General features: G+C 46.5%; 25 non-coding genes across 25 annotated transcripts; all 25 read left to right on the plus strand.

Moving 5' to 3' along the window:
• The first annotated feature begins 137 nt into the window (after positions 1-137).
• trnag-gcc (transfer RNA glycine (anticodon GCC)) lies at positions 138-208 on the plus strand. Its single transcript has one exon. It is a non-coding gene; the product is annotated as a tRNA-Gly (tRNA).
• Positions 209-1,086: 878 nt separating this feature from the next.
• Positions 1,087-1,157, plus strand: trnag-gcc (transfer RNA glycine (anticodon GCC)). Its single transcript has one exon. It is a non-coding gene; the product is annotated as a tRNA-Gly (tRNA).
• Positions 1,158-2,035: 878 nt separating this feature from the next.
• trnag-gcc (transfer RNA glycine (anticodon GCC)) lies at positions 2,036-2,106 on the plus strand. The gene has a single exon. It is a non-coding gene; the product is annotated as a tRNA-Gly (tRNA).
• A 1,827-nt stretch (positions 2,107-3,933) lies between these two features.
• On the plus strand, positions 3,934-4,004 carry trnag-gcc (transfer RNA glycine (anticodon GCC)). Its single transcript has one exon. It is a non-coding gene; the product is annotated as a tRNA-Gly (tRNA).
• An 878-nt stretch (positions 4,005-4,882) lies between these two features.
• Positions 4,883-4,953, plus strand: trnag-gcc (transfer RNA glycine (anticodon GCC)). The gene has a single exon. It is a non-coding gene; the product is annotated as a tRNA-Gly (tRNA).
• Positions 4,954-5,831: 878 nt separating this feature from the next.
• On the plus strand, positions 5,832-5,902 carry trnag-gcc (transfer RNA glycine (anticodon GCC)). The gene has a single exon. It is a non-coding gene; the product is annotated as a tRNA-Gly (tRNA).
• Positions 5,903-6,780: 878 nt separating this feature from the next.
• On the plus strand, positions 6,781-6,851 carry trnag-gcc (transfer RNA glycine (anticodon GCC)). Its single transcript has one exon. It is a non-coding gene; the product is annotated as a tRNA-Gly (tRNA).
• An 878-nt stretch (positions 6,852-7,729) lies between these two features.
• On the plus strand, positions 7,730-7,800 carry trnag-gcc (transfer RNA glycine (anticodon GCC)). The gene has a single exon. It is a non-coding gene; the product is annotated as a tRNA-Gly (tRNA).
• Positions 7,801-8,678: 878 nt separating this feature from the next.
• On the plus strand, positions 8,679-8,749 carry trnag-gcc (transfer RNA glycine (anticodon GCC)). The gene has a single exon. It is a non-coding gene; the product is annotated as a tRNA-Gly (tRNA).
• Positions 8,750-9,627: 878 nt separating this feature from the next.
• On the plus strand, positions 9,628-9,698 carry trnag-gcc (transfer RNA glycine (anticodon GCC)). The gene has a single exon. It is a non-coding gene; the product is annotated as a tRNA-Gly (tRNA).
• Positions 9,699-10,576: 878 nt separating this feature from the next.
• trnag-gcc (transfer RNA glycine (anticodon GCC)) lies at positions 10,577-10,647 on the plus strand. The gene has a single exon. It is a non-coding gene; the product is annotated as a tRNA-Gly (tRNA).
• Positions 10,648-11,525: 878 nt separating this feature from the next.
• trnag-gcc (transfer RNA glycine (anticodon GCC)) lies at positions 11,526-11,596 on the plus strand. The gene has a single exon. It is a non-coding gene; the product is annotated as a tRNA-Gly (tRNA).
• An 878-nt stretch (positions 11,597-12,474) lies between these two features.
• Positions 12,475-12,545, plus strand: trnag-gcc (transfer RNA glycine (anticodon GCC)). The gene has a single exon. It is a non-coding gene; the product is annotated as a tRNA-Gly (tRNA).
• Positions 12,546-13,423: 878 nt separating this feature from the next.
• Positions 13,424-13,494, plus strand: trnag-gcc (transfer RNA glycine (anticodon GCC)). The gene has a single exon. It is a non-coding gene; the product is annotated as a tRNA-Gly (tRNA).
• An 878-nt stretch (positions 13,495-14,372) lies between these two features.
• trnag-gcc (transfer RNA glycine (anticodon GCC)) lies at positions 14,373-14,443 on the plus strand. Its single transcript has one exon. It is a non-coding gene; the product is annotated as a tRNA-Gly (tRNA).
• Positions 14,444-15,321: 878 nt separating this feature from the next.
• On the plus strand, positions 15,322-15,392 carry trnag-gcc (transfer RNA glycine (anticodon GCC)). Its single transcript has one exon. It is a non-coding gene; the product is annotated as a tRNA-Gly (tRNA).
• An 878-nt stretch (positions 15,393-16,270) lies between these two features.
• Positions 16,271-16,341, plus strand: trnag-gcc (transfer RNA glycine (anticodon GCC)). Its single transcript has one exon. It is a non-coding gene; the product is annotated as a tRNA-Gly (tRNA).
• Positions 16,342-17,219: 878 nt separating this feature from the next.
• trnag-gcc (transfer RNA glycine (anticodon GCC)) lies at positions 17,220-17,290 on the plus strand. The gene has a single exon. It is a non-coding gene; the product is annotated as a tRNA-Gly (tRNA).
• Positions 17,291-18,168: 878 nt separating this feature from the next.
• trnag-gcc (transfer RNA glycine (anticodon GCC)) lies at positions 18,169-18,239 on the plus strand. The gene has a single exon. It is a non-coding gene; the product is annotated as a tRNA-Gly (tRNA).
• Positions 18,240-21,014: 2,775 nt separating this feature from the next.
• Positions 21,015-21,085, plus strand: trnag-gcc (transfer RNA glycine (anticodon GCC)). Its single transcript has one exon. It is a non-coding gene; the product is annotated as a tRNA-Gly (tRNA).
• An 878-nt stretch (positions 21,086-21,963) lies between these two features.
• On the plus strand, positions 21,964-22,034 carry trnag-gcc (transfer RNA glycine (anticodon GCC)). The gene has a single exon. It is a non-coding gene; the product is annotated as a tRNA-Gly (tRNA).
• Positions 22,035-22,912: 878 nt separating this feature from the next.
• trnag-gcc (transfer RNA glycine (anticodon GCC)) lies at positions 22,913-22,983 on the plus strand. Its single transcript has one exon. It is a non-coding gene; the product is annotated as a tRNA-Gly (tRNA).
• Positions 22,984-25,758: 2,775 nt separating this feature from the next.
• trnag-gcc (transfer RNA glycine (anticodon GCC)) lies at positions 25,759-25,829 on the plus strand. The gene has a single exon. It is a non-coding gene; the product is annotated as a tRNA-Gly (tRNA).
• An 878-nt stretch (positions 25,830-26,707) lies between these two features.
• trnag-gcc (transfer RNA glycine (anticodon GCC)) lies at positions 26,708-26,778 on the plus strand. The gene has a single exon. It is a non-coding gene; the product is annotated as a tRNA-Gly (tRNA).
• Positions 26,779-27,656: 878 nt separating this feature from the next.
• trnag-gcc (transfer RNA glycine (anticodon GCC)) lies at positions 27,657-27,727 on the plus strand. Its single transcript has one exon. It is a non-coding gene; the product is annotated as a tRNA-Gly (tRNA).
• Positions 27,728-27,972: the final 245 nt, after the last annotated feature.

Below are 27,972 nucleotides of genomic sequence, written 5' to 3' on the forward strand. Positions count from 1 at the left end.
CACAGTTCTTGCGCTCAAAGCATTTCAATTTTTCAGTTCAGCTGATCTTGAGAGTTGTGTGAAATGACCTGTCATCGCTGCGTGTTTGCTTAAGGAATATTTTCGAGCTTTCGATGAAAAACCTTCCCGGAGTACTTGCATTGGTGGTTCAGTGGTAGAATTCTCGCCTGCCACGCGGGAGGCCCGGGTTCGATTCCCGGCCAATGCACTAGTGGTGTTTTAAAACCTGTACGTACACTCAGCGCCAAACTCCACCTAATTCAGCCTTATGTCTCGATATTTCCCCTCAACTCCTGGCAAGCAGAGCCCTCGGGCTGGGTCGTTTCACAGCCCCTCCGTAAAAACTACACAGAGGCATCTTGGCTTAACATGTCTGACCATCTTGTTGCCCATCCTTGTGTCTGTGCACTTTCTCACATTATCCAAGCATGGGTGCAAGCAACAATGCATGGCATTGTGAACCTGACATCATTTCAAGCCATCAGCAGTGGCTCCCTCATTTGGCTCCTATAATGCTTGTCTGCCAGGACCATCAGCAGACTTGTTGGGACCGTAGCATTTGCGTCCGGCGTAGACACTGAAAGGCAGCGATGGTGCGAGTGCTTGCAGATTAGAGGCAAACAAAATGAAAGTGTCAGACATGATTATAAGAATACAGTTGTGCCACATTCTTCTGTGTCATGGTGAGCAAAAGACATGGAGGATGCATGCATTTCTCTTAGCTGACAATTCTGATGCAGCTTGACTGGCAGAGTATACGTTTTCATATAGAATTGGCTCAAAGAGCATAGAAGTTCCTGAAAATAAATCCAACCCGCATTTGCAAAGACATGCTGGCTTTTGGTGTTATTTACCACTTTCTGATGGAATGAGCTTTTTGCGGGGGAGATATTGGAAAAGTTCATGAAGGAGTCAAGTTCCCTGAAGCAGTACTTCCATTAGAAGAGCCCACAGTTCTTGCGCTCAAAGCATTTCAATTTTTCAGTTCAGCTGATCTTGAGAGTTGTGTGAAATGACCTGTCATCGCTGCGTGTTTGCTTAAGGAATATTTTCGAGCTTTCGATGAAAAACCTTCCCGGAGTACTTGCATTGGTGGTTCAGTGGTAGAATTCTCGCCTGCCACGCGGGAGGCCCGGGTTCGATTCCCGGCCAATGCACTAGTGGTGTTTTAAAACCTGTACGTACACTCAGCGCCAAACTCCCCCTAATTCAGCCTTATGTCTCGATATTTCCCCTCAACTCCTGGCAAGCAGAGCCCTCGGGCTGGGTCGATTCACAGCCCCTCCGTAAAAACTACACAGAGGCATCTTGGCTTAACATGTCTGACCATCTTGTTGCCCATCCTTGTGTCTGTGCACTTTCTCACATTATCCAAGCATGGGTGCAAGCAACAATGCATGGCATTGTGAACCTGACATCATTTCAAGCCATCAGCAGTGGCTCCCTCATTTGGCTCCTATAATGCTTGTCTGCCAGGACCATCAGCAGACTTGTTGGGACCGTAGCATTTGCGTCCGGCGTAGACACTGAAAGGCAGCGATGGTGCGAGTGCTTGCAGATTAGAGGCAAACAAAATGAAAGTGTCAGACATGATTATAAGAATACAGTTGTGCCACATTCTTCTGTGTCATGGTGAGCAAAAGACATGGAGGATGCATGCATTTCTCTTAGCTGACAATTCTGATGCAGCTTGACTGGCAGAGTATACGTTTTCATATAGAATTGGCTCAAAGAGCATAGAAGTTCCTGAAAATAAATCCAACCCGCATTTGCAAAGACATGCTGGCTTTTGGTGTTATTTACCACTTTCTGATGGAATGAGCTTTTTGCGGGGGAGATATTGGAAAAGTTCATGAAGGAGTCAAGTTCCCTGAAGCAGTACTTCCATTAGAAGAGCCCACAGTTCTTGCGCTCAAAGCATTTCAATTTTTCAGTTCAGCTGATCTTGAGAGTTGTGTGAAATGACCTGTCATCGCTGCGTGTTTGCTTAAGGAATATTTTCGAGCTTTCGATGAAAAACCTTCCCGGAGTACTTGCATTGGTGGTTCAGTGGTAGAATTCTCGCCTGCCACGCGGGAGGCCCGGGTTCGATTCCCGGCCAATGCACTAGTGGTGTTTTAAAACCTGTACGTACACTCAGCGCCAAACTCCCCCTAATTCAGCCTTATGTCTCGATATTTCCCCTCAACTCCTGGCAAGCAGAGCCCTCGGGCTGGGTCGATTCACAGCCCCTCCGTAAAAACTACACAGAGGCATCTTGGCTTAACATGTCTGACCATCTTGTTGCCCATCCTTGTGTCTGTGCACTTTCTCACATTATCCAAGCATGGGTGCAAGCAACAATGCATGGCATTGTGAACCTGACATCATTTCAAGCCATCAGCAGTGGCTCCCTCATTTGGCTCCTATAATGCTTGTCTGCCAGGACCATCAGCAGACTTGTTGGGACCGTAGCATTTGCGTCCGGCGTAGACACTGAAAGGCAGCGATGGTGCGAGTGCTTGCAGATTAGAGGCAAACAAAATGAAAGTGTCAGACATGATTATAAGAATACAGTTGTGCCACATTCTTCTGTGTCATGGTGAGCAAAAGACATGGAGGATGCATGCATTTCTCTTAGCTGACAATTCTGATGCAGCTTGACTGGCAGAGTATACGTTTTCATATAGAATTGGCTCAAAGAGCATAGAAGTTCCTGAAAATAAATCCAACCCGCATTTGCAAAGACATGCTGGCTTTTGGTGTTATTTACCACTTTCTGATGGAATGAGCTTTTTGCGGGGGAGATATTGGAAAAGTTCATGAAGGAGTCAAGTTCCCTGAAGCAGTACTTCCATTAGAAGAGCCCACAGTTCTTGCGCTCAAAGCATTTCAATTTTTCAGTTCAGCTGATCTTGAGAGTTGTGTGAAATGACCTGTCATCGCTGCGTGTTTGCTTAAGGAATATTTTCGAGCTTTCGATGAAAAACCTTCCCGGAGTACTTGCATTAGTGGTTCAGTGGTAGAATTCTCGCCTGCCACGCGGGAGGCCCGGGTTCGATTCCCGGCCAATGCACTAGTGGTGTTTTAAAACCTGTACGTACACTCAGCGCCAAAATCCACCTAATTCAGCCTTATGTGTCGATATTTCCCCTCAACTCCTGGCAAGCAGAGCCCTCGGGCTGGGTCGTTTCACAGCCCCTCCGTAAAAACTACACAGAGGCATCTTGGCTTAACATGTCTGACCATCTTGTTGCCCATCCTTGTGTCTGTGCACTTTCTCACATTATCCAAGCATGGGTGCAAGCAACAATGCATGGCATTGTGAACCTGACATCATTTCAAGCCATCAGCAGTGGCTCCCTCATTTGGCTCCTATAATGCTTGTTTGCCAGGACCATCATCAGACTTGTTGGGACCGTAGCATTTGCGTCCGGCGTAGACACTGAAAGGCAGCGATGGTGCGAGTGCTTGCAGATTAGAGGCAAACAAAATGAAAGTGTCAGACATGATTATAAGAATACAGTTGTGCCACATTCTTCTGTGTCATGGTGAGCAAAAGACATGGAGGATGCATGCATTTCTCTTAGCTGACAATTCTGATGCAGCTTGACTGGCAGAGTATACGTTTTCATATAGAATTGGCTCAAAGAGCATAGAAGTTCCTGAAAATAAATCCAACCCGCATTTGCAAAGACATGCTGGCTTTTGGTGTTATTTACCACTTTCTGATGGAATGAGCTTTTTGCGGGGGAGATATTGGAAAAGTTCATGAAGGAGTCAAGTTCCCTGAAGCAGTACTTCCATTAGAAGAGCCCACAGTTCTTGCGCTCAAAGCATTTCAATTTTTCAGTTCAGCTGATCTTGAGAGTTGTGTGAAATGACCTGTCATCGCTGCGTGTTTGCTTAAGGAATATTTTCGAGCTTTCGATGAAAAACCTTCCCGGAGTACTTGCATTGGTGGTTCAGTGGTAGAATTCTCGCCTGCCACGCGGGAGGCCCGGGTTCGATTCCCGGCCAATGCACTAGTGGTGTTTTAAAACCTGTACGTACACTCAGCGCCAAACTCCACCTAATTCAGCCTTATGTCTCGATATTTCCCCTCAACTCCTGGCAAGCAGAGCCCTCGGGCTGGGTCGTTTCACAGCCCCTCCGTAAAAACTACACAGAGGCATCTTGGCTTAACATGTCTGACCATCTTGTTGCCCATCCTTGTGTCTGTGCACTTTCTCACATTATCCAAGCATGGGTGCAAGCAACAATGCATGGCATTGTGAACCTGACATCATTTCAAGCCATCAGCAGTGGCTCCCTCATTTGGCTCCTATAATGCTTGTCTGCCAGGACCATCAGCAGACTTGTTGGGACCGTAGCATTTGCGTCCGGCGTAGACACTGAAAGGCAGCGATGGTGCGAGTGCTTGCAGATTAGAGGCAAACAAAATGAAAGTGTCAGACATGATTATAAGAATACAGTTGTGCCACATTCTTCTGTGTCATGGTGAGCAAAAGACATGGAGGATGCATGCATTTCTCTTAGCTGACAATTCTGATGCAGCTTGACTGGCAGAGTATACGTTTTCATATAGAATTGGCTCAAAGAGCATAGAAGTTCCTGAAAATAAATCCAACCCGCATTTGCAAAGACATGCTGGCTTTTGGTGTTATTTACCACTTTCTGATGGAATGAGCTTTTTGCGGGGGAGATATTGGAAAAGTTCATGAAGGAGTCAAGTTCCCTGAAGCAGTACTTCCATTAGAAGAGCCCACAGTTCTTGCGCTCAAAGCATTTCAATTTTTCAGTTCAGCTGATCTTGAGAGTTGTGTGAAATGACCTGTCATCGCTGCGTGTTTGCTTAAGGAATATTTTCGAGCTTTCGATGAAAAACCTTCCCGGAGTACTTGCATTGGTGGTTCAGTGGTAGAATTCTCGCCTGCCACGCGGGAGGCCCGGGTTCGATTCCCGGCCAATGCACTAGTGGTGTTTTAAAACCTGTACGTACACTCAGCGCCAAACTCCCCCTAATTCAGCCTTATGTCTCGATATTTCCCCTCAACTCCTGGCAAGCAGAGCCCTCGGGCTGGGTCGATTCACAGCCCCTCCGTAAAAACTACACAGAGGCATCTTGGCTTAACATGTCTGACCATCTTGTTGCCCATCCTTGTGTCTGTGCACTTTCTCACATTATCCAAGCATGGGTGCAAGCAACAATGCATGGCATTGTGAACCTGACATCATTTCAAGCCATCAGCAGTGGCTCCCTCATTTGGCTCCTATAATGCTTGTCTGCCAGGACCATCAGCAGACTTGTTGGGACCGTAGCATTTGCGTCCGGCGTAGACACTGAAAGGCAGCGATGGTGCGAGTGCTTGCAGATTAGAGGCAAACAAAATGAAAGTGTCAGACATGATTATAAGAATACAGTTGTGCCACATTCTTCTGTGTCATGGTGAGCAAAAGACATGGAGGATGCATGCATTTCTCTTAGCTGACAATTCTGATGCAGCTTGACTGGCAGAGTATACGTTTTCATATAGAATTGGCTCAAAGAGCATAGAAGTTCCTGAAAATAAATCCAACCCGCATTTGCAAAGACATGCTGGCTTTTGGTGTTATTTACCACTTTCTGATGGAATGAGCTTTTTGCGGGGGAGATATTGGAAAAGTTCATGAAGGAGTCAAGTTCCCTGAAGCAGTACTTCCATTAGAAGAGCCCACAGTTCTTGCGCTCAAAGCATTTCAATTTTTCAGTTCAGCTGATCTTGAGAGTTGTGTGAAATGACCTGTCATCGCTGCGTGTTTGCTTAAGGAATATTTTCGAGCTTTCGATGAAAAACCTTCCCGGAGTACTTGCATTGGTGGTTCAGTGGTAGAATTCTCGCCTGCCACGCGGGAGGCCCGGGTTCGATTCCCGGCCAATGCACTAGTGGTGTTTTAAAACCTGTACGTACACTCAGCGCCAAACTCCCCCTAATTCAGCCTTATGTCTCGATATTTCCCCTCAACTCCTGGCAAGCAGAGCCCTCGGGCTGGGTCGATTCACAGCCCCTCCGTAAAAACTACACAGAGGCATCTTGGCTTAACATGTCTGACCATCTTGTTGCCCATCCTTGTGTCTGTGCACTTTCTCACATTATCCAAGCATGGGTGCAAGCAACAATGCATGGCATTGTGAACCTGACATCATTTCAAGCCATCAGCAGTGGCTCCCTCATTTGGCTCCTATAATGCTTGTCTGCCAGGACCATCAGCAGACTTGTTGGGACCGTAGCATTTGCGTCCGGCGTAGACACTGAAAGGCAGCGATGGTGCGAGTGCTTGCAGATTAGAGGCAAACAAAATGAAAGTGTCAGACATGATTATAAGAATACAGTTGTGCCACATTCTTCTGTGTCATGGTGAGCAAAAGACATGGAGGATGCATGCATTTCTCTTAGCTGACAATTCTGATGCAGCTTGACTGGCAGAGTATACGTTTTCATATAGAATTGGCTCAAAGAGCATAGAAGTTCCTGAAAATAAATCCAACCCGCATTTGCAAAGACATGCTGGCTTTTGGTGTTATTTACCACTTTCTGATGGAATGAGCTTTTTGCGGGGGAGATATTGGAAAAGTTCATGAAGGAGTCAAGTTCCCTGAAGCAGTACTTCCATTAGAAGAGCCCACAGTTCTTGCGCTCAAAGCATTTCAATTTTTCAGTTCAGCTGATCTTGAGAGTTGTGTGAAATGACCTGTCATCGCTGCGTGTTTGCTTAAGGAATATTTTCGAGCTTTCGATGAAAAACCTTCCCGGAGTACTTGCATTGGTGGTTCAGTGGTAGAATTCTCGCCTGCCACGCGGGAGGCCCGGGTTCGATTCCCGGCCAATGCACTAGTGGTGTTTTAAAACCTGTACGTACACTCAGCGCCAAACTCCACCTAATTCAGCCTTATGTCTCGATATTTCCCCTCAACTCCTGGCAAGCAGAGCCCTCGGGCTGGGTCGATTCACAGCCCCTCCGTAAAAACTACACAGAGGCATCTTGGCTTAACATGTCTGACCATCTTGTTGCCCATCCTTGTGTCTGTGCACTTTCTCACATTATCCAAGCATGGGTGCAAGCAACAATGCATGGCATTGTGAACCTGACATCATTTCAAGCCATCAGCAGTGGCTCCCTCATTTGGCTCCTATAATGCTTGTCTGCCAGGACCATCAGCAGACTTGTTGGGACCGTAGCATTTGCGTCCGGCGTAGACACTGAAAGGCAGCGATGGTGCGAGTGCTTGCAGATTAGAGGCAAACAAAATGAAAGTGTCAGACATGATTATAAGAATACAGTTGTGCCACATTCTTCTGTGTCATGGTGAGCAAAAGACATGGAGGATGCATGCATTTCTCTTAGCTGACAATTCTGATGCAGCTTGACTGGCAGAGTATACGTTTTCATATAGAATTGGCTCAAAGAGCATAGAAGTTCCTGAAAATAAATCCAACCCGCATTTGCAAAGACATGCTGGCTTTTGGTGTTATTTACCACTTTCTGATGGAATGAGCTTTTTGCGGGGGAGATATTGGAAAAGTTCATGAAGGAGTCAAGTTCCCTGAAGCAGTACTTCCATTAGAAGAGCCCACAGTTCTTGCGCTCAAAGCATTTCAATTTTTCAGTTCAGCTGATCTTGAGAGTTGTGTGAAATGACCTGTCATCGCTGCGTGTTTGCTTAAGGAATATTTTCGAGCTTTCGATGAAAAACCTTCCCGGAGTACTTGCATTGGTGGTTCAGTGGTAGAATTCTCGCCTGCCACGCGGGAGGCCCGGGTTCGATTCCCGGCCAATGCACTAGTGGTGTTTTAAAACCTGTACGTACACTCAGCGCCAAACTCCACCTAATTCAGCCTTATGTCTCGATATTTCCCCTCAACTCCTGGCAAGCAGAGCCCTCGGGCTGGGTCGTTTCACAGCCCCTCCGTAAAAACTACACAGAGGCATCTTGGCTTAACATGTCTGACCATCTTGTTGCCCATCCTTGTGTCTGTGCACTTTCTCACATTATCCAAGCATGGGTGCAAGCAACAATGCATGGCATTGTGAACCTGACATCATTTCAAGCCATCAGCAGTGGCTCCCTCATTTGGCTCCTATAATGCTTGTCTGCCAGGACCATCAGCAGACTTGTTGGGACCGTAGCATTTGCGTCCGGCGTAGACACTGAAAGGCAGCGATGGTGCGAGTGCTTGCAGATTAGAGGCAAACAAAATGAAAGTGTCAGACATGATTATAAGAATACAGTTGTGCCACATTCTTCTGTGTCATGGTGAGCAAAAGACATGGAGGATGCATGCATTTCTCTTAGCTGACAATTCTGATGCAGCTTGACTGGCAGAGTATACGTTTTCATATAGAATTGGCTCAAAGAGTATAGAAGTTCCTGAAAATAAATCCAACCCGCATTTGCAAAGACATGCTGGCTTTTGGTGTTATTTACCACTTTCTGATGGAATGAGCTTTTTGCGGGGGAGATATTGGAAAAGTTCATGAAGGAGTCAAGTTCCCTGAAGCAGTACTTCCATTAGAAGAGCCCACAGTTCTTGCGCTCAAAGCATTTCAATTTTTCAGTTCAGCTGATCTTGAGAGTTGTGTGAAATGACCTGTCATCGCTGCGTGTTTGCTTAAGGAATATTTTCGAGCTTTCGATGAAAAACCTTCCCGGAGTACTTGCATTGGTGGTTCAGTGGTAGAATTCTCGCCTGCCACGCGGGAGGCCCGGGTTCGATTCCCGGCCAATGCACTAGTGGTGTTTTAAAACCTGTACGTACACTCAGCGCCAAACTCCACCTAATTCAGCCTTATGTCTCGATATTTCCCCTCAACTCCTGGCAAGCAGAGCCCTCGGGCTGGGTCGTTTCAGAGCCCCTCCGTAAAAACTACACAGAGGCATCTTGGCTTAACATGTCTGACCATCTTGTTGCCCATCCTTGTGTCTGTGCACTTTCTCACATTATCCAAGCATGGGTGCAAGCAACAATGCATGGCATTGTGAACCTGACATCATTTCAAGCCATCAGCAGTGGCTCCCTCATTTGGCTCCTATAATGCTTGTCTGCCAGGACCATCAGCAGACTTGTTGGGACCGTAGCATTTGCGTCCGGCGTAGACACTGAAAGGCAGCGATGGTGCGAGTGCTTGCAGATTAGAGGCAAACAAAATGAAAGTGTCAGACATGATTATAAGAATACAGTTGTGCCACATTCTTCTGTGTCATGGTGAGCAAAAGACATGGAGGATGCATGCATTTCTCTTAGCTGACAATTCTGATGCAGCTTGACTGGCAGAGTATACGTTTTCATATAGAATTGGCTCAAAGAGTATAGAAGTTCCTGAAAATAAATCCAACCCGCATTTGCAAAGACATGCTGGCTTTTGGTGTTATTTACCACTTTCTGATGGAATGAGCTTTTTGCGGGGGAGATATTGGAAAAGTTCATGAAGGAGTCAAGTTCCCTGAAGCAGTACTTCCATTAGAAGAGCCCACAGTTCTTGCGCTCAAAGCATTTCAATTTTTCAGTTCAGCTGATCTTGAGAGTTGTGTGAAATGACCTGTCATCGCTGCGTGTTTGCTTAAGGAATATTTTCGAGCTTTCGATGAAAAACCTTCCCGGAGTACTTGCATTGGTGGTTCAGTGGTAGAATTCTCGCCTGCCACGCGGGAGGCCCGGGTTCGATTCCCGGCCAATGCACTAGTGGTGTTTTAAAACCTGTACGTACACTCAGCGCCAAACTCCACCTAATTCAGCCTTATGTGTCGATATTTCCCCTCAACTCCTGGCAAGCAGAGCCCTCGGGCTGGGTCGTTTCAGAGCCCCTCCGTAAAAACTACACAGAGGCATCTTGGCTTAACATGTCTGACCATCTTGTTGCCCATCCTTGTGTCTGTGCACTTTCTCACATTATCCAAGCATGGGTGCAAGCAACAATGCATGGCATTGTGAACCTGACATCATTTCAAGCCATCAGCAGTGGCTCCCTCATTTGGCTCCTATAATGCTTGTCTGCCAGGACCATCAGCAGACTTGTTGGGACCGTAGCATTTGCGTCCGGCGTAGACACTGAAAGGCAGCGATGGTGCGAGTGCTTGCAGATTAGAGGCAAACAAAATGAAAGTGTCAGACATGATTATAAGAATACAGTTGTGCCACATTCTTCTGTGTCATGGTGAGCAAAAGACATGGAGGATGCATGCATTTCTCTTAGCTGACAATTCTGATGCAGCTTGACTGGCAGAGTATACGTTTTCATATAGAATTGGCTCAAAGAGTATAGAAGTTCCTGAAAATAAATCCAACCCGCATTTGCAAAGACATGCTGGCTTTTGGTGTTATTTACCACTTTCTGATGGAATGAGCTTTTTGCGGGGGAGATATTGGAAAAGTTCATGAAGGAGTCAAGTTCCCTGAAGCAGTACTTCCATTAGAAGAGCCCACAGTTCTTGCGCTCAAAGCATTTCAATTTTTCAGTTCAGCTGATCTTGAGAGTTGTGTGAAATGACCTGTCATCGCTGCGTGTTTGCTTAACGAATATTTTCGAGCTTTCGATGAAAAACCTTCCCGGAGTACTTGCATTGGTGGTTCAGTGGTAGAATTCTCGCCTGCCACGCGGGAGGCCCGGGTTCGATTCCCGGCCAATGCACTAGTGGTGTTTTAAAACCTGTACGTACACTCAGCGCCAAACTCCACCTAATTCAGCCTTATGTCTCGATATTTCCCCTCAACTCCAGGCAAGCAGAGCCCTCGGGCTGGGTCGATTCACAGCCCCTCCGTAAAAACTACACAGAGGCATCTTGGCTTAACATGTCTGACCATCTTGTTGCCCATCCTTGTGTCTGTGCACTTTCTCACATTATCCAAGCATGGGTGCAAGCAACAATGCATGGCATTGTGAACCTGACATCATTTCAAGCCATCAGCAGTGGCTCCCTCATTTGGCTCCTATAATGCTTGTCTGCCAGGACCATCAGCAGACTTGTTGGGACCGTAGCATTTGCGTCCGGCGTAGACACTGAAAGGCAGCGATGGTGCGAGTGCTTGCAGATTAGAGGCAAACAAAATGAAAGTGTCAGACATGATTATAAGAATACAGTTGTGCCACATTCTTCTGTGTCATGGTGAGCAAAAGACATGGAGGATGCATGCATTTCTCTTAGCTGACAATTCTGATGCAGCTTGACTGGCAGAGTATACGTTTTCATATAGAATTGGCTCAAAGAGCATAGAAGTTCCTGAAAATAAATCCAACCCGCATTTGCAAAGACATGCTGGCTTTTGGTGTTATTTACCACTTTCTGATGGAATGAGCTTTTTGCGGGGGAGATATTGGAAAAGTTCATGAAGGAGTCAAGTTCCCTGAAGCAGTACTTCCATTAGAAGAGCCCACAGTTCTTGCGCTCAAAGCATTTCAATTTTTCAGTTCAGCTGATCTTGAGAGTTGTGTGAAATGACCTGTCATCGCTGCGTGTTTGCTTAAGGAATATTTTCGAGCTTTCGATGAAAAACCTTCCCGGAGTACTTGCATTGGTGGTTCAGTGGTAGAATTCTCGCCTGCCACGCGGGAGGCCCGGGTTCGATTCCCGGCCAATGCACTAGTGGTGTTTTAAAACCTGTACGTACACTCAGCGCCAAACTCCACCTAATTCAGCCTTATGTCTCGATATTTCCCCTCAACTCCTGGCAAGCAGAGCCCTCGGGCTGGGTCGTTTCACAGCCCCTCCGTAAAAACTACACAGAGGCATCTTGGCTTAACATGTCTGACCATCTTGTTGCCCATCCTTGTGTCTGTGCACTTTCTCACATTATCCAAGCATGGGTGCAAGCAACAATGCATGGCATTGTGAACCTGACATCATTTCAAGCCATCAGCAGTGGCTCCCTCATTTGGCTCCTATAATGCTTGTCTGCCAGGACCATCAGCAGACTTGTTGGGACCGTAGCATTTGCGTCCGGCGTAGACACTGAAAGGCAGCGATGGTGCGAGTGCTTGCAGATTAGAGGCAAACAAAATGAAAGTGTCAGACATGATTATAAGAATACAGTTGTGCCACATTCTTCTGTGTCATGGTGAGCAAAAGACATGGAGGATGCATGCATTTCTCTTAGCTGACAATTCTGATGCAGCTTGACTGGCAGAGTATACGTTTTCATATAGAATTGGCTCAAAGAGCATAGAAGTTCCTGAAAATAAATCCAACCCGCATTTGCAAAGACATGCTGGCTTTTGGTGTTATTTACCACTTTCTGATGGAATGAGCTTTTTGCGGGGGAGATATTGGAAAAGTTCATGAAGGAGTCAAGTTCCCTGAAGCAGTACTTCCATTAGAAGAGCCCACAGTTCTTGCGCTCAAAGCATTTCAATTTTTCAGTTCAGCTGATCTTGAGAGTTGTGTGAAATGACCTGTCATCGCTGCGTGTTTGCTTAAGGAATATTTTCGAGCTTTCGATGAAAAACCTTCCCGGAGTACTTGCATTGGTGGTTCAGTGGTAGAATTCTCGCCTGCCACGCGGGAGGCCCGGGTTCGATTCCCGGCCAATGCACTAGTGGTGTTTTAAAACCTGTACGTACACTCAGCGCCAAACTCCCCCTAATTCAGCCTTATGTCTCGATATTTCCCCTCAACTCCTGGCAAGCAGAGCCCTCGGGCTGGGTCGATTCACAGCCCCTCCGTAAAAACTACACAGAGGCATCTTGGCTTAACATGTCTGACCATCTTGTTGCCCATCCTTGTGTCTGTGCACTTTCTCACATTATCCAAGCATGGGTGCAAGCAACAATGCATGGCATTGTGAACCTGACATCATTTCAAGCCATCAGCAGTGGCTCCCTCATTTGGCTCCTATAATGCTTGTCTGCCAGGACCATCAGCAGACTTGTTGGGACCGTAGCATTTGCGTCCGGCGTAGACACTGAAAGGCAGCGATGGTGCGAGTGCTTGCAGATTAGAGGCAAACAAAATGAAAGTGTCAGACATGATTATAAGAATACAGTTGTGCCACATTCTTCTGTGTCATGGTGAGCAAAAGACATGGAGGATGCATGCATTTCTCTTAGCTGACAATTCTGATGCAGCTTGACTGGCAGAGTATACGTTTTCATATAGAATTGGCTCAAAGAGCATAGAAGTTCCTGAAAATAAATCCAACCCACATTTGCAAAGACATGCTGGCTTTTGGTGTTATTTACCACTTTCTGATGGAATGAGCTTTTTGCGGGGGAGATATTGGAAAAGTTCATGAAGGAGTCAAGTTCCCTGAAGCAGTACTTCCATTAGAAGAGCCCACAGTTCTTGCGCTCAAAGCATTTCAATTTTTCAGTTCAGCTGATCTTGAGAGTTGTGTGAAATGACCTGTCATCGCTGCGTGTTTGCTTAAGGAATATTTTCGAGCTTTCGATGAAAAACCTTCCCGGAGTACTTGCATTGGTGGTTCAGTGGTAGAATTCTCGCCTGCCACGCGGGAGGCCCGGGTTCGATTCCCGGCCAATGCACTAGTGGTGTTTTAAAACCTGTACGTACACTCAGCGCCGAACTCCAGCTAATTCAGCCTTATGTCTCGATATTTCCCATCAACTCCTGGCAAGCAGAGCCCTCGGGCTGGGTCGATTCACAGCCCCTCCGTAAAAACTACACAGAGGCATCTTGGCTTAACATGTCTGACCATCTTGTTGCCCATCCTTGTGTCTGTGCACTTTCTCACATTATCCAAGCATGGGTGCAAGCAACAATGCATGGCATTGTGAACCTGACATCATTTCAAGCCATCAACAGTGGCTCCCTCATTTGGCTCCTATAATGCTTGTCTGCCAGGACCATCAGCAGACTTGTTGGGACCGTAGCATTTGCGTCCGGCGTAGACACTGAAAGGCAGCGATGGTGCGAGTGCTTGCAGATTAGAGGCAAACAAAATGAAAGTGTCAGACATGATTATAAGAATACAGTTGTGCCACATTCTTCTGTGTCATGGTGAGCAAAAGACATGGAGGATGCATGCATTTCTCTTAGCTGACAATTCTGATGCAGCTTGACTGGCAGAGTATACGTTTTCATATAGAATTGGCTCAAAGAGCATAGAAGTTCCTGAAAATAAATCCAACCCGCATTTGCAAAGACATGCTGGCTTTTGGTGTTATTTACCACTTTCTGATGGAATGAGCTTTTTGCGGGGGAGATATTGGAAAAGTTCATGAAGGAGTCAAGTTCCCTGAAGCAGTACTTCCATTAGAAGAGCCCACAGTTCTTGCGCTCAAAGCATTTCAATTTTTCAGTTCAGCTGATCTTGAGAGTTGTGTGAAATGACCTGTCATCGCTGCGTGTTTGCTTAAGGAATATTTTCGAGCTTTCGATGAAAAACCTTCCCGGAGTACTTGCATTGGTGGTTCAGTGGTAGAATTCTCGCCTGCCACGCGGGAGGCCCGGGTTCGATTCCCGGCCAATGCACTAGTGGTGTTTTAAAACCTGTACGTACACTCAGCGCCAAACTCCCCCTAATTCAGCCTTATGTCTCGATATTTCCCCTCAACTCCTGGCAAGCAGAGCCCTCGGGCTGGGTCGATTCACAGCCCCTCCGTAAAAACTACACAGAGGCATCTTGGCTTAACATGTCTGACCATCTTGTTGCCCATCCTTGTGTCTGTGCACTTTCTCACATTATCCAAGCATGGGTGCAAGCAACAATGCATGGCATTGTGAACCTGACATCATTTCAAGCCATCAGCAGTGGCTCCCTCATTTGGCTCCTATAATGCTTGTCTGCCAGGACCATCAGCAGACTTGTTGGGACCGTAGCATTTGCGTCCGGCGTAGACACTGAAAGGCAGCGATGGTGCGAGTGCTTGCAGATTAGAGGCAAACAAAATGAAAGTGTCAGACATGATTATAAGAATACAGTTGTGCCACATTCTTCTGTGTCATGGTGAGCAAAAGACATGGAGGATGCATGCATTTCTCTTAGCTGACAATTCTGATGCAGCTTGACTGGCAGAGTATACGTTTTCATATAGAATTGGCTCAAAGAGCATAGAAGTTCCTGAAAATAAATCCAACCCGCATTTGCAAAGACATGCTGGCTTTTGGTGTTATTTACCACTTTCTGATGGAATGAGCTTTTTGCGGGGGAGATATTGGAAAAGTTCATGAAGGAGTCAAGTTCCCTGAAGCAGTACTTCCATTAGAAGAGCCCACAGTTCTTGCGCTCAAAGCATTTCAATTTTTCAGTTCAGCTGATCTTGAGAGTTGTGTGAAATGACCTGTCATCGCTGCGTGTTTGCTTAAGGAATATTTTCGAGCTTTCGATGAAAAACCTTCCCGGAGTACTTGCATTGGTGGTTCAGTGGTAGAATTCTCGCCTGCCACGCGGGAGGCCCGGGTTCGATTCCCGGCCAATGCACTAGTGGTGTTTTAAAACCTGTACGTACACTCAGCGCCAAACTCCCCCTAATTCAGCCTTATGTCTCGATATTTCCCCTCAACTCCTGGCAAGCAGAGCCCTCGGGCTGGGTCGATTCACAGCCCCTCCGTAAAAACTACACAGAGGCATCTTGGCTTAACATGTCTGACCATCTTGTTGCCCATCCTTGTGTCTGTGCACTTTCTCACATTATCCAAGCATGGGTGCAAGCAACAATGCATGGCATTGTGAACCTGACATCATTTCAAGCCATCAGCAGTGGCTCCCTCATTTGGCTCCTATAATGCTTGTCTGCCAGGACCATCAGCAGACTTGTTGGGACCGTAGCATTTGCGTCCGGCGTAGACACTGAAAGGCAGCGATGGTGCGAGTGCTTGCAGATTAGAGGCAAACAAAATGAAAGTGTCAGACATGATTATAAGAATACAGTTGTGCCACATTCTTCTGTGTCATGGTGAGCAAAAGACATGGAGGATGCATGCATTTCTCTTAGCTGACAATTCTGATGCAGCTTGACTGGCAGAGTATACGTTTTCATATAGAATTGGCTCAAAGAGCATAGAAGTTCCTGAAAATAAATCCAACCCACATTTGCAAAGACATGCTGGCTTTTGGTGTTATTTACCACTTTCTGATGGAATGAGCTTTTTGCGGGGGAGATATTGGAAAAGTTCATGAAGGAGTCAAGTTCCCTGAAGCAGTACTTCCATTAGAAGAGCCCACAGTTCTTGCGCTCAAAGCATTTCAATTTTTCAGTTCAGCTGATCTTGAGAGTTGTGTGAAATGACCTGTCATCGCTGCGTGTTTGCTTAAGGAATATTTTCGAGCTTTCGATGAAAAACCTTCCCGGAGTACTTGCATTGGTGGTTCAGTGGTAGAATTCTCGCCTGCCACGCGGGAGGCCCGGGTTCGATTCCCGGCCAATGCACTAGTGGTGTTTTAAAACCTGTACGTACACTCAGCGCCGAACTCCAGCTAATTCAGCCTTATGTCTCGATATTTCCCATCAACTCCTGGCAAGCAGAGCCCTCGGGCTGGGTCGATTCACAGCCCCTCCGTAAAAACTACACAGAGGCATCTTGGCTTAACATGTCTGACCATCTTGTTGCCCATCCTTGTGTCTGTGCACTTTCTCACATTATCCAAGCATGGGTGCAAGCAACAATGCATGGCATTGTGAACCTGACATCATTTCAAGCCATCAACAGTGGCTCCCTCATTTGGCTCCTATAATGCTTGTCTGCCAGGACCATCAGCAGACTTGTTGGGACCGTAGCATTTGCGTCCGGCGTAGACACTGAAAGGCAGCGATGGTGCGAGTGCTTGCAGATTAGAGGCAAACAAAATGAAAGTGTCAGACATGATTATAAGAATACAGTTGTGCCACATTCTTCTGTGTCATGGTGAGCAAAAGACATGGAGGATGCATGCATTTCTCTTAGCTGACAATTCTGATGCAGCTTGACTGGCAGAGTATACGTTTTCATATAGAATTGGCTCAAAGAGCATAGAAGTTCCTGAAAATAAATCCAACCCGCATTTGCAAAGACATGCTGGCTTTTGGTGTTATTTACCACTTTCTGATGGAATGAGCTTTTTGCGGGGGAGATATTGGAAAAGTTCATGAAGGAGTCAAGTTCCCTGAAGCAGTACTTCCATTAGAAGAGCCCACAGTTCTTGCGCTCAAAGCATTTCAATTTTTCAGTTCAGCTGATCTTGAGAGTTGTGTGAAATGACCTGTCATCGCTGCGTGTTTGCTTAAGGAATATTTTCGAGCTTTCGATGAAAAACCTTCCCGGAGTACTTGCATTGGTGGTTCAGTGGTAGAATTCTCGCCTGCCACGCGGGAGGCCCGGGTTCGATTCCCGGCCAATGCACTAGTGGTGTTTTAAAACCTGTACGTACACTCAGCGCCAAACTCCACCTAATTCAGCCTTATGTCTCGATATTTCCCCTCAAGTCCTGGCAAGCAGAGCCCTCGGGCTGGGTCGATTCACAGCCCCTCCGTAAAAACTACACAGAGGCATCTTGGCTTAACATGTCTGACCATCTTGTTGCCCATCCTTGTGTCTGTGCACTTTCTCACATTATCCAAGCATGGGTGCAAGCAACAATGCATGGCATTGTGAACCTGACATCATTTCAAGCCATCAGCAGTGGCTCCCTCATTTGGCTCCTATAATGCTTGTCTGCCAGGACCATCAGCAGACTTGTTGGGACCGTAGCATTTGCGTCCGGCGTAGACACTGAAAGGCAGCGATGGTGCGAGTGCTTGCAGATTAGAGGCAAACAAAATGAAAGTGTCAGACATGATTATAAGAATACAGTTGTGCCACATTCTTCTGTGTCATGGTGAGCAAAAGACATGGAGGATGCATGCATTTCTCTTAGCTGACAATTCTGATGCAGCTTGACTGGCAGAGTATACGTTTTCATATAGAATTGGCTCAAAGAGCATAGAAGTTCCTGAAAATAAATCCAACCCGCATTTGCAAAGACATGCTGGCTTTTGGTGTTATTTACCACTTTCTGATGGAATGAGCTTTTTGCGGGGGAGATATTGGAAAAGTTCATGAAGGAGTCAAGTTCCCTGAAGCAGTACTTCCATTAGAAGAGCCCACAGTTCTTGCGCTCAAAGCATTTCAATTTTTCAGTTCAGCTGATCTTGAGAGTTGTGTGAAATGACCTGTCATCGCTGCGTGTTTGCTTAAGGAATATTTTCGAGCTTTCGATGAAAAACCTTCCCGGAGTACTTGCATTGGTGGTTCAGTGGTAGAATTCTCGCCTGCCACGCGGGAGGCCCGGGTTCGATTCCCGGCCAATGCACTAGTGGTGTTTTAAAACCTGTACGTACACTCAGCGCCAAACTCCAGCTAATTCAGCCTTATGTCTCGATATTTCCCCTCAACTCCTGGCAAGCAGAGCCCTCGGGCTGGGTCGATTCACAGCCCCTCCGTAAAAACTACACAGAGGCATCTTGGCTTAACATGTCTGACCATCTTGTTGCCCATCCTTGTGTCTGTGCACTTTCTCACATTATCCAAGCATGGGTGCAAGCAACAATGCATGGCATTGTGAACCTGACATCATTTCAAGCCATCAGCAGTGGCTCCCTCATTTGGCTCCTATAATGCTTGTCTGCCAGGACCATCAGCAGACTTGTTGGGACCGTAGCATTTGCGTCCGGCGTAGACACTGAAAGGCAGCGATGGTGCGAGTGCTTGCAGATTAGAGGCAAACAAAATGAAAGTGTCAGACATGATTATAAGAATACAGTTGTGCCACATTCTTCTGTGTCATGGTGAGCAAAAGACATGGAGGATGCATGCATTTCTCTTAGCTGACAATTCTGATGCAGCTTGACTGGCAGAGTATACGTTTTCATATAGAATTGGCTCAAAGAGCATAGAAGTTCCTGAAAATAAATCCAACCCGCATTTGCAAAGACATGCTGGCTTTTGGTGTTATTTACCACTTTCTGATGGAATGAGCTTTTTGCGGGGGAGATATTGGAAAAGTTCATGAAGGAGTCAAGTTCCCTGAAGCAGTACTTCCATTAGAAGAGCCCACAGTTCTTGCGCTCAAAGCATTTCAATTTTTCAGTTCAGCTGATCTTGAGAGTTGTGTGAAATGACCTGTCATCGCTGCGTGTTTGCTTAAGGAATATTTTCGAGCTTTCGATGAAAAACCTTCCCGGAGTACTTGCATTGGTGGTTCAGTGGTAGAATTCTCGCCCGCCACGCGGGAGGCCCGGGTTCGATTCCCGGCCAATGCACTAGTGGTGTTTTAAAACCTGTACGTACACTCAGCGCCAAACTCCAGCTAATTCAGCCTTATGTCTCGATATTTCCCCTCAACTCCTGGCAAGCAGAGCCCTCGGGCTGGGTCGATTCACAGCCCCTCCGTAAAAACTACACAGAGGCATCTTGGCTTAACATGTCTGACCATCTTGTTGCCCATCCTTGTGTCTGTGCACTTTCTCACATTATCCAAGCATGGGTGCAAGCAACAATGCATGGCATTGTGAACCTGACATCATTTCAAGCCATCAGCAGTGGCTCCCTCATTTGGCTCCTATAATGCTTGTCTGCCAGGACCATCAGCAGACTTGTTGGGACCGTAGCATTTGCGTCCGGCGTAGACACTGAAAGGCAGCGATGGTGCGAGTGCTTGCAGATTAGAGGCAAACAAAATGAAAGTGTCAGACATGATTATAAGAATACAGTTGTGCCACATTCTTCTGTGTCATGGTGAGCAAAAGACATGGAGGATGCATGCATTTCTCTTAGCTGACAATTCTGATGCAGCTTGACTGGCAGAGTATACGTTTTCATATAGAATTGGCTCAAAGAGCATAGAAGTTCCTGAAAATAAATCCAACCCGCATTTGCAAAGACATGCTGGCTTTTGGTGTTATTTACCACTTTCTGATGGAATGAGCTTTTTGCGGGGGAGATATTGGAAAAGTTCATGAAGGAGTCAAGTTCCCTGAAGCAGTACTTCCATTAGAAGAGCCCACAGTTCTTGCGCTCAAAGCATTTCAATTTTTCAGTTCAGCTGATCTTGAGAGTTGTGTGAAATGACCTGTCATCGCTGCGTGTTTGCTTAAGGAATATTTTCGAGCTTTCGATGAAAAACCTTCCCGGAGTACTTGCATTGGTGGTTCAGTGGTAGAATTCTCGCCTGCCACGCGGGGGCCCGGGTTCGATTCCCGGCCAATGCACTAGTGGTGTTTTAAAACCTGTACGTACACTCAGCGCCAAACTCCACCTAATTCAGCCTTATGTCTCGATATTTCCCCTCAACTCCTGGCAAGCAGAGCCCTCGGGCTGGGTCGATTCACAGCCCCTCCGTAAAAACTACACAGAGGCATCTTGGCTTAACATGTCTGACCATCTTGTTGCCCATCCTTGTGTCTGTGCACTTTCTCACATTATCCAAGCATGGGTGCAAGCAACAATGCATGGCATTGTGAACCTGACATCATTTCAAGCCATCAGCAGTGGCTCCCTCATTTGGCTCCTATAATGCTTGTCTGCCAGGACCATCAGCAGACTTGTTGGGACCGTAGCATTTGCGTCCGGCGTAGACACTGAAAGGCAGCGATGGTGCGAGTGCTTGCAGATTAGAGGCAAACAAAATGAAAGTGTCAGACATGATTATAAGAATACAGTTGTGCCACATTCTTCTGTGTCATGGTGAGCAAAAGACATGGAGGATGCATGCATTTCTCTTAGCTGACAATTCTGATGCAGCTTGACTGGCAGAGTATACGTTTTCATATAGAATTGGCTCAAAGAGCATAGAAGTTCCTGAAAATAAATCCAACCCGCATTTGCAAAGACATGCTGGCTTTTGGTGTTATTTACCACTTTCTGATGGAATGAGCTTTTTGCGGGGGAGATATTGGAAAAGTTCATGAAGGAGTCAAGTTCCCTGAAGCAGTACTTCCATTAGAAGAGCCCACAGTTCTTGCGCTCAAAGCATTTCAATTTTTCAGTTCAGCTGATCTTGAGAGTTGTGTGAAATGACCTGTCATCGCTGCGTGTTTGCTTAAGGAATATTTTCGAGCTTTCGATGAAAAACCTTCCCGGAGTACTTGCATTGGTGGTTCAGTGGTAGAATTCTCGCCTGCCACGCGGGAGGCCCGGGTTCGATTCCCGGCCAATGCACTAGTGGTGTTTTAAAACCTGTACGTACACTCAGCGCCAAACTCCCCCTAATTCAGCCTTATGTCTCGATATTTCCCCTCAACTCCTGGCAAGCAGAGCCCTCGGGCTGGGTCGATTCACAGCCCCTCCGTAAAAACTACACAGAGGCATCTTGGCTTAACATGTCTGACCATCTTGTTGCCCATCCTTGTGTCTGTGCACTTTCTCACATTATCCAAGCATGGGTGCAAGCAACAATGCATGGCATTGTGAACCTGACATCATTTCAAGCCATCAGCAGTGGCTCCCTCATTTGGCTCCTATAATGCTTGTCTGCCAGGACCATCAGCAGACTTGTTGGGACCGTAGCATTTGCGTCCGGCGTAGACACTGAAAGGCAGCGATGGTGCGAGTGCTTGCAGATTAGAGGCAAACAAAATGAAAGTGTCAGACATGATTATAAGAATACAGTTGTGCCACATTCTTCTGTGTCATGGTGAGCAAAAGACATGGAGGATGCATGCATTTCTCTTAGCTGACAATTCTGATGCAGCTTGACTGGCAGAGTATACGTTTTCATATAGAATTGGCTCAAAGAGCATAGAAGTTCCTGAAAATAAATCCAACCCGCATTTGCAAAGACATGCTGGCTTTTGGTGTTATTTACCACTTTCTGATGGAATGAGCTTTTTGCGGGGGAGATATTGGAAAAGTTCATGAAGGAGTCAAGTTCCCTGAAGCAGTACTTCCATTAGAAGAGCCCACAGTTCTTGCGCTCAAAGCATTTCAATTTTTCAGTTCAGCTGATCTTGAGAGTTGTGTGAAATGACCTGTCATCGCTGCGTGTTTGCTTAAGGAATATTTTCGAGCTTTCGATGAAAAACCTTCCCGGAGTACTTGCATTGGTGGTTCAGTGGTAGAATTCTCGCCTGCCACGCGGGAGGCCCGGGTTCGATTCCCGGCCAATGCACTAGTGGTGTTTTAAAACCTGTACGTACACTCAGCGCCAAACTCCACCTAATTCAGCCTTATGTCTCGATATTTCCCCTCAAGTCCTGGCAAGCAGAGCCCTCGGGCTGGGTCGATTCACAGCCCCTCCGTAAAAACTACACAGAGGCATCTTGGCTTAACATGTCTGACCATCTTGTTGCCCATCCTTGTGTCTGTGCACTTTCTCACATTATCCAAGCATGGGTGCAAGCAACAATGCATGGCATTGTGAACCTGACATCATTTCAAGCCATCAGCAGTGGCTCCCTCATTTGGCTCCTATAATGCTTGTCTGCCAGGACCATCAGCAGACTTGTTGGGACCGTAGCATTTGCGTCCGGCGTAGACACTGAAAGGCAGCGATGGTGCGAGTGCTTGCAGATTAGAGGCAAACAAAATGAAAGTGTCAGACATGATTATAAGAATACAGTTGTGCCACATTCTTCTGTGTCATGGTGAGCAAAAGACATGGAGGATGCATGCATTTCTCTTAGCTGACAATTCTGATGCAGCTTGACTGGCAGAGTATACGTTTTCATATAGAATTGGCTCAAAGAGCATAGAAGTTCCTGAAAATAAATCCAACCCGCATTTGCAAAGACATGCTGGCTTTTGGTGTTATTTACCACTTTCTGATGGAATGAGCTTTTTGCGGGGGAGATATTGGAAAAGTTCATGAAGGAGTCAAGTTCCCTGAAGCAGTACTTCCATTAGAAGAGCCCACAGTTCTTGCGCTCAAAGCATTTCAATTTTTCAGTTCAGCTGATCTTGAGAGTTGTGTGAAATGACCTGTCATCGCTGCGTGTTTGCTTAAGGAATATTTTCGAGCTTTCGATGAAAAACCTTCCCGGAGTACTTGCATTGGTGGTTCAGTGGTAGAATTCTCGCCTGCCACGCGGGAGGCCCGGGTTCGATTCCCGGCCAATGCACTAGTGGTGTTTTAAAACCTGTACGTACACTCAGCGCCAAACTCCAGCTAATTCAGCCTTATGTCTCGATATTTCCCCTCAACTCCTGGCAAGCAGAGCCCTCGGGCTGGGTCGATTCACAGCCCCTCCGTAAAAACTACACAGAGGCATCTTGGCTTAACATGTCTGACCATCTTGTTGCCCATCCTTGTGTCTGTGCACTTTCTCACATTATCCAAGCATGGGTGCAAGCAACAATGCATGGCATTGTGAACCTGACATCATTTCAAGCCATCAGCAGTGGCTCCCTCATTTGGCTCCTATAATGCTTGTCTGCCAGGACCATCAGCAGACTTGTTGGGACCGTAGCATTTGCGTCCGGCGTAGACACTGAAAGGCAGCGATGGTGCGAGTGCTTGCAGATTAGAGGCAAACAAAATGAAAGTGTCAGACATGATTATAAGAATACAGTTGTGCCACATTCTTCTGTGTCATGGTGAGCAAAAGACATGGAGGATGCATGCATTTCTCTTAGCTGACAATTCTGATGCAGCTTGACTGGCAGAGTATACGTTTTCATATAGAATTGGCTCAAAGAGCATAGAAGTTCCTGAAAATAAATCCAACCCGCATTTGCAAAGACATGCTGGCTTTTGGTGTTATTTACCACTTTCTGATGGAATGAGCTTTTTGCGGGGGAGATATTGGAAAAGTTCATGAAGGAGTCAAGTTCCCTGAAGCAGTACTTCCATTAGAAGAGCCCACAGTTCTTGCGCTCAAAGCATTTCAATTTTTCAGTTCAGCTGATCTTGAGAGTTGTGTGAAATGACCTGTCATCGCTGCGTGTTTGCTTAAGGAATATTTTCGAGCTTTCGATGAAAAACCTTCCCGGAGTACTTGCATTGGTGGTTCAGTGGTAGAATTCTCGCCCGCCACGCGGGAGGCCCGGGTTCGATTCCCGGCCAATGCACTAGTGGTGTTTTAAAACCTGTACGTACACTCAGCGCCAAACTCCAGCTAATTCAGCCTTATGTCTCGATATTTCCCCTCAACTCCTGGCAAGCAGAGCCCTCGGGCTGGGTCGATTCACAGCCCCTCCGTAAAAACTACACAGAGGCATCTTGGCTTAACATGTCTGACCATCTTGTTGCCCATCCTTGTGTCTGTGCACTTTCTCACATTATCCAAGCATGGGTGCAAGCAACAATGCATGGCATTGTGAACCTGACATCATTTCAAGCCATCAGCAGTGGCTCCCTCATTTGGCTCCTATAATGCTTGTCTGCCAGGACCATCAGCAGACTTGTTGGGACCGTAGCATTTGCGTCCGGCGTAGACACTGAAAGGCAGCGATGGTGCGAGTGCTTGCAGATTAGAGGCAAACAAAATGAAAGTGTCAGACATGATTATAAGAATACAGTTGTGCCACATTCTTCTGTGTCATGGTGAGCAAAAGACATGGAGGATGCATGCATTTCTCTTAGCTGACAATTCTGATGCAGCTTGACTGGCAGAGTATACGTTTTCATATAGAATTGGCTCAAAGAGCATAGAAGTTCCTGAAAATAAATCCAACCCGCATTTGCAAAGACATGCTGGCTTTTGGTGTTATTTACCACTTTCTGATGGAATGAGCTTTTTGCGGGGGAGATATTGGAAAAGTTCATGAAGGAGTCAAGTTCCCTGAAGCAGTACTTCCATTAGAAGAGCCCACAGTTCTTGCGCTCAAAGCATTTCAATTTTTCAGTTCAGCTGATCTTGAGAGTTGTGTGAAATGACCTGTCATCGCTGCGTGTTTGCTTAAGGAATATTTTCGAGCTTTCGATGAAAAACCTTCCCGGAGTACTTGCATTGGTGGTTCAGTGGTAGAATTCTCGCCTGCCACGCGGGGGCCCGGGTTCGATTCCCGGCCAATGCACTAGTGGTGTTTTAAAACCTGTACGTACACTCAGCGCCAAACTCCACCTAATTCAGCCTTATGTCTCGATATTTCCCCTCAACTCCTGGCAAGCAGAGCCCTCGGGCTGGGTCGATTCACAGCCCCTCCGTAAAAACTACACAGAGGCATCTTGGCTTAACATGTCTGACCATCTTGTTGCCCATCCTTGTGTCTGTGCACTTTCTCACATTATCCAAGCATGGGTGCAAGCAACAATGCATGGCATTGTGAACCTGACATCATTTCAAGCCATCAGCAGTGGCTCCCTCATTTGGCTCCTATAATGCTTGTCTGCCAGGACCATCAGCAGACTTGTTGGGACCGTAGCATTTGCGTCCGGCGTAGACACTGAAAGGCAGCGATGGTGCGAGTGCTTGCAGATTAGAGGCAAACAAAATGAAAGTGTCAGACATGATTATAAGAATACAGTTGTGCCACATTCTTCTGTGTCATGGTGAGCAAAAGACATGGAGGATGCATGCATTTCTCTTAGCTGACAATTCTGATGCAGCTTGACTGGCAGAGTATACGTTTTCATATAGAATTGGCTCAAAGAGCATAGAAGTTCCTGAAAATAAATCCAACCCGCATTTGCAAAGACATGCTGGCTTTTGGTGTTATTTACCACTTTCTGATGGAATGAGCTTTTTGCGGGGGAGATATTGGAAAAGTTCATGAAGGAGTCAAGTTCCCTGAAGCAGTACTTCCATTAGAAGAGCCCACAGTTCTTGCGCTCAAAGCATTTCAATTTTTCAGTTCAGCTGATCTTGAGAGTTGTGTGAAATGACCTGTCATCGCTGCGTGTTTGCTTAAGGAATATTTTCGAGCTTTCGATGAAAAACCTTCCCGGAGTACTTGCATTGGTGGTTCAGTGGTAGAATTCTCGCCTGCCACGCGGGAGGCCCGGGTTCGATTCCCGGCCAATGCACTAGTGGTGTTTTAAAACCTGTACGTACACTCAGCGCCAAACTCCCCCTAATTCAGCCTTATGTCTCGATATTTCCCCTCAACTCCTGGCAAGCAGAGCCCTCGGGCTGGGTCGATTCACAGCCCCTCCGTAAAAACTACACAGAGGCATCTTGGCTTAACATGTCTGACCATCTTGTTGCCCATCCTTGTGTCTGTGCACTTTCTCACATTATCCAAGCATGGGTGCAAGCAACAATGCATGGCATTGTGAACCTGACATCATTTCAAGCCATCAGCAGTGGCTCCCTCATTTGGCTCCTATAATGCTTGTCTGCCAGGACCATCAGCAGACTTGTTGGGACCGTAGCATTTGCGTCCGGCGTAGACACTGAAAGGCAGCGATGGTGCGAGTGCTTGCAGATTAGAGGCAAACAAAATGAAAGTGTCAGACATGATTATAAGAATACAGTTGTGCCACATTCTTCTGTGTCATGGTGAGCAAAAGACATGGAGGATGCATGCATTTCTCTTAGCTGACAATTCTGATGCAGCTTGACTGGCAGAGTATACGTTTTCATATAGAATTGGCTCAAAGAGCATAGAAGTTCCTGAAAATAAATCCAACCCGCATTTGCAAAGACATGCTGGCTTTTGGTGTTATTTACCACTTTCTGATGGAATGAGCTTTTTGCGGGGGAGATATTGGAAAAGTTCATGAAGGAGTCAAGTTCCCTGAAGCAGTACTTCCATTAGAAGAGCCCACAGTTCTTGCGCTCAAAGCATTTCAATTTTTCAGTTCAGCTGATCTTGAGAGTTGTGTGAAATGACCTGTCATCGCTGCGTGTTTGCTTAAGGAATATTTTCGAGCTTTCGATGAAAAACCTTCCCGGAGTACTTGCATTGGTGGTTCAGTGGTAGAATTCTCGCCTGCCACGCGGGAGGCCCGGGTTCGATTCCCGGCCAATGCACTAGTGGTGTTTTAAAACCTGTACGTACACTCAGCGCCAAACTCCCCCTAATTCAGCCTTATGTCTCGATATTTCCCCTCAACTCCTGGCAAGCAGAGCCCTCGGGCTGGGTCGATTCACAGCCCCTCCGTAAAAACTACACAGAGGCATCTTGGCTTAACATGTCTGACCATCTTGTTGCCCATCCTTGTGTCTGTGCACTTTCTCACATTATCCAAGCATGGGTGCAAGCAACAATGCATGGCATTGTGAACCTGACATCATTTCAAGCCATCAGCAGTGGCTCCCTCATTTGGCTCCTATAATGCTTGTCTGCCAGGACCATCAGCAGACTTGTTGGGACCGTAGCATTTGCGTCCGGCGTAGACACTGAAAGGCAGCGATGGTGCGAGTGCTTGCAGATTAGAGGCAAACAAAATGAAAGTGTCAGACATGATTATAAGAATACAGATGTGCCACATTCTTCTGTGTCATGGTGAGCAAAAGACATGGAGGATGCATGCATTTCTCTTAGCTGACAATTCTGATGCAGCTTGACTGGCAGAGTATACGTTTTCATATAGAATTGGCTCAAAGAGCATAGAAGTTCCTGAAAATAAATCCAACCCGCATTTGCAAAGACATGCTGGCTTTTGGTGTTATTTACCACTTTCTGATGGAATGAGCTTTTTGCGGGGGAGATATTGGAAAAGTTCATGAAGGAGTCAAGTTCCCTGAAGCAGTACTTCCATTAGAAGAGCCCACAGTTCTTGCGCTCAAAGCATTTCAATTTTTCAGTTCAGCTGATCTTGAGAGTTGTGTGAAATGACCTGTCATCGCTGCGTGTTTGCTTAAGGAATATTTTCGAGCTTTCGATGAAAAACCTTCCCGGAGTACTTGCATTGGTGGTTCAGTGGTAGAATTCTCGCCTGCCACGCGGGAGGCCCGGGTTCGATTCCCGGCCAATGCACTAGTGGTGTTTTAAAACCTGTACGTACACTCAGCGCCAAACTCCCCCTAATTCAGCCTTATGTCTCGATATTTCCCCTCAACTCCTGGCAAGCAGAGCCCTCGGGCTGGGTCGATTCACAGCCCCTCCGTAAAAACTACACAGAGGCATCTTGGCTTAACATGTCTGACCATCTTGTTGCCCATCCTTGTGTCTGTGCACTTTCTCACATTATCCAAGCATGGGTGCAAGCAACAATGCATGGC

This window comes from Paramormyrops kingsleyae, chromosome 25 (genome assembly GCF_048594095.1).
Source record: "Paramormyrops kingsleyae isolate MSU_618 chromosome 25, PKINGS_0.4, whole genome shotgun sequence".
In the NCBI taxonomy this organism is placed as follows: domain Eukaryota; kingdom Metazoa; phylum Chordata; class Actinopteri; order Osteoglossiformes; family Mormyridae; genus Paramormyrops; species Paramormyrops kingsleyae.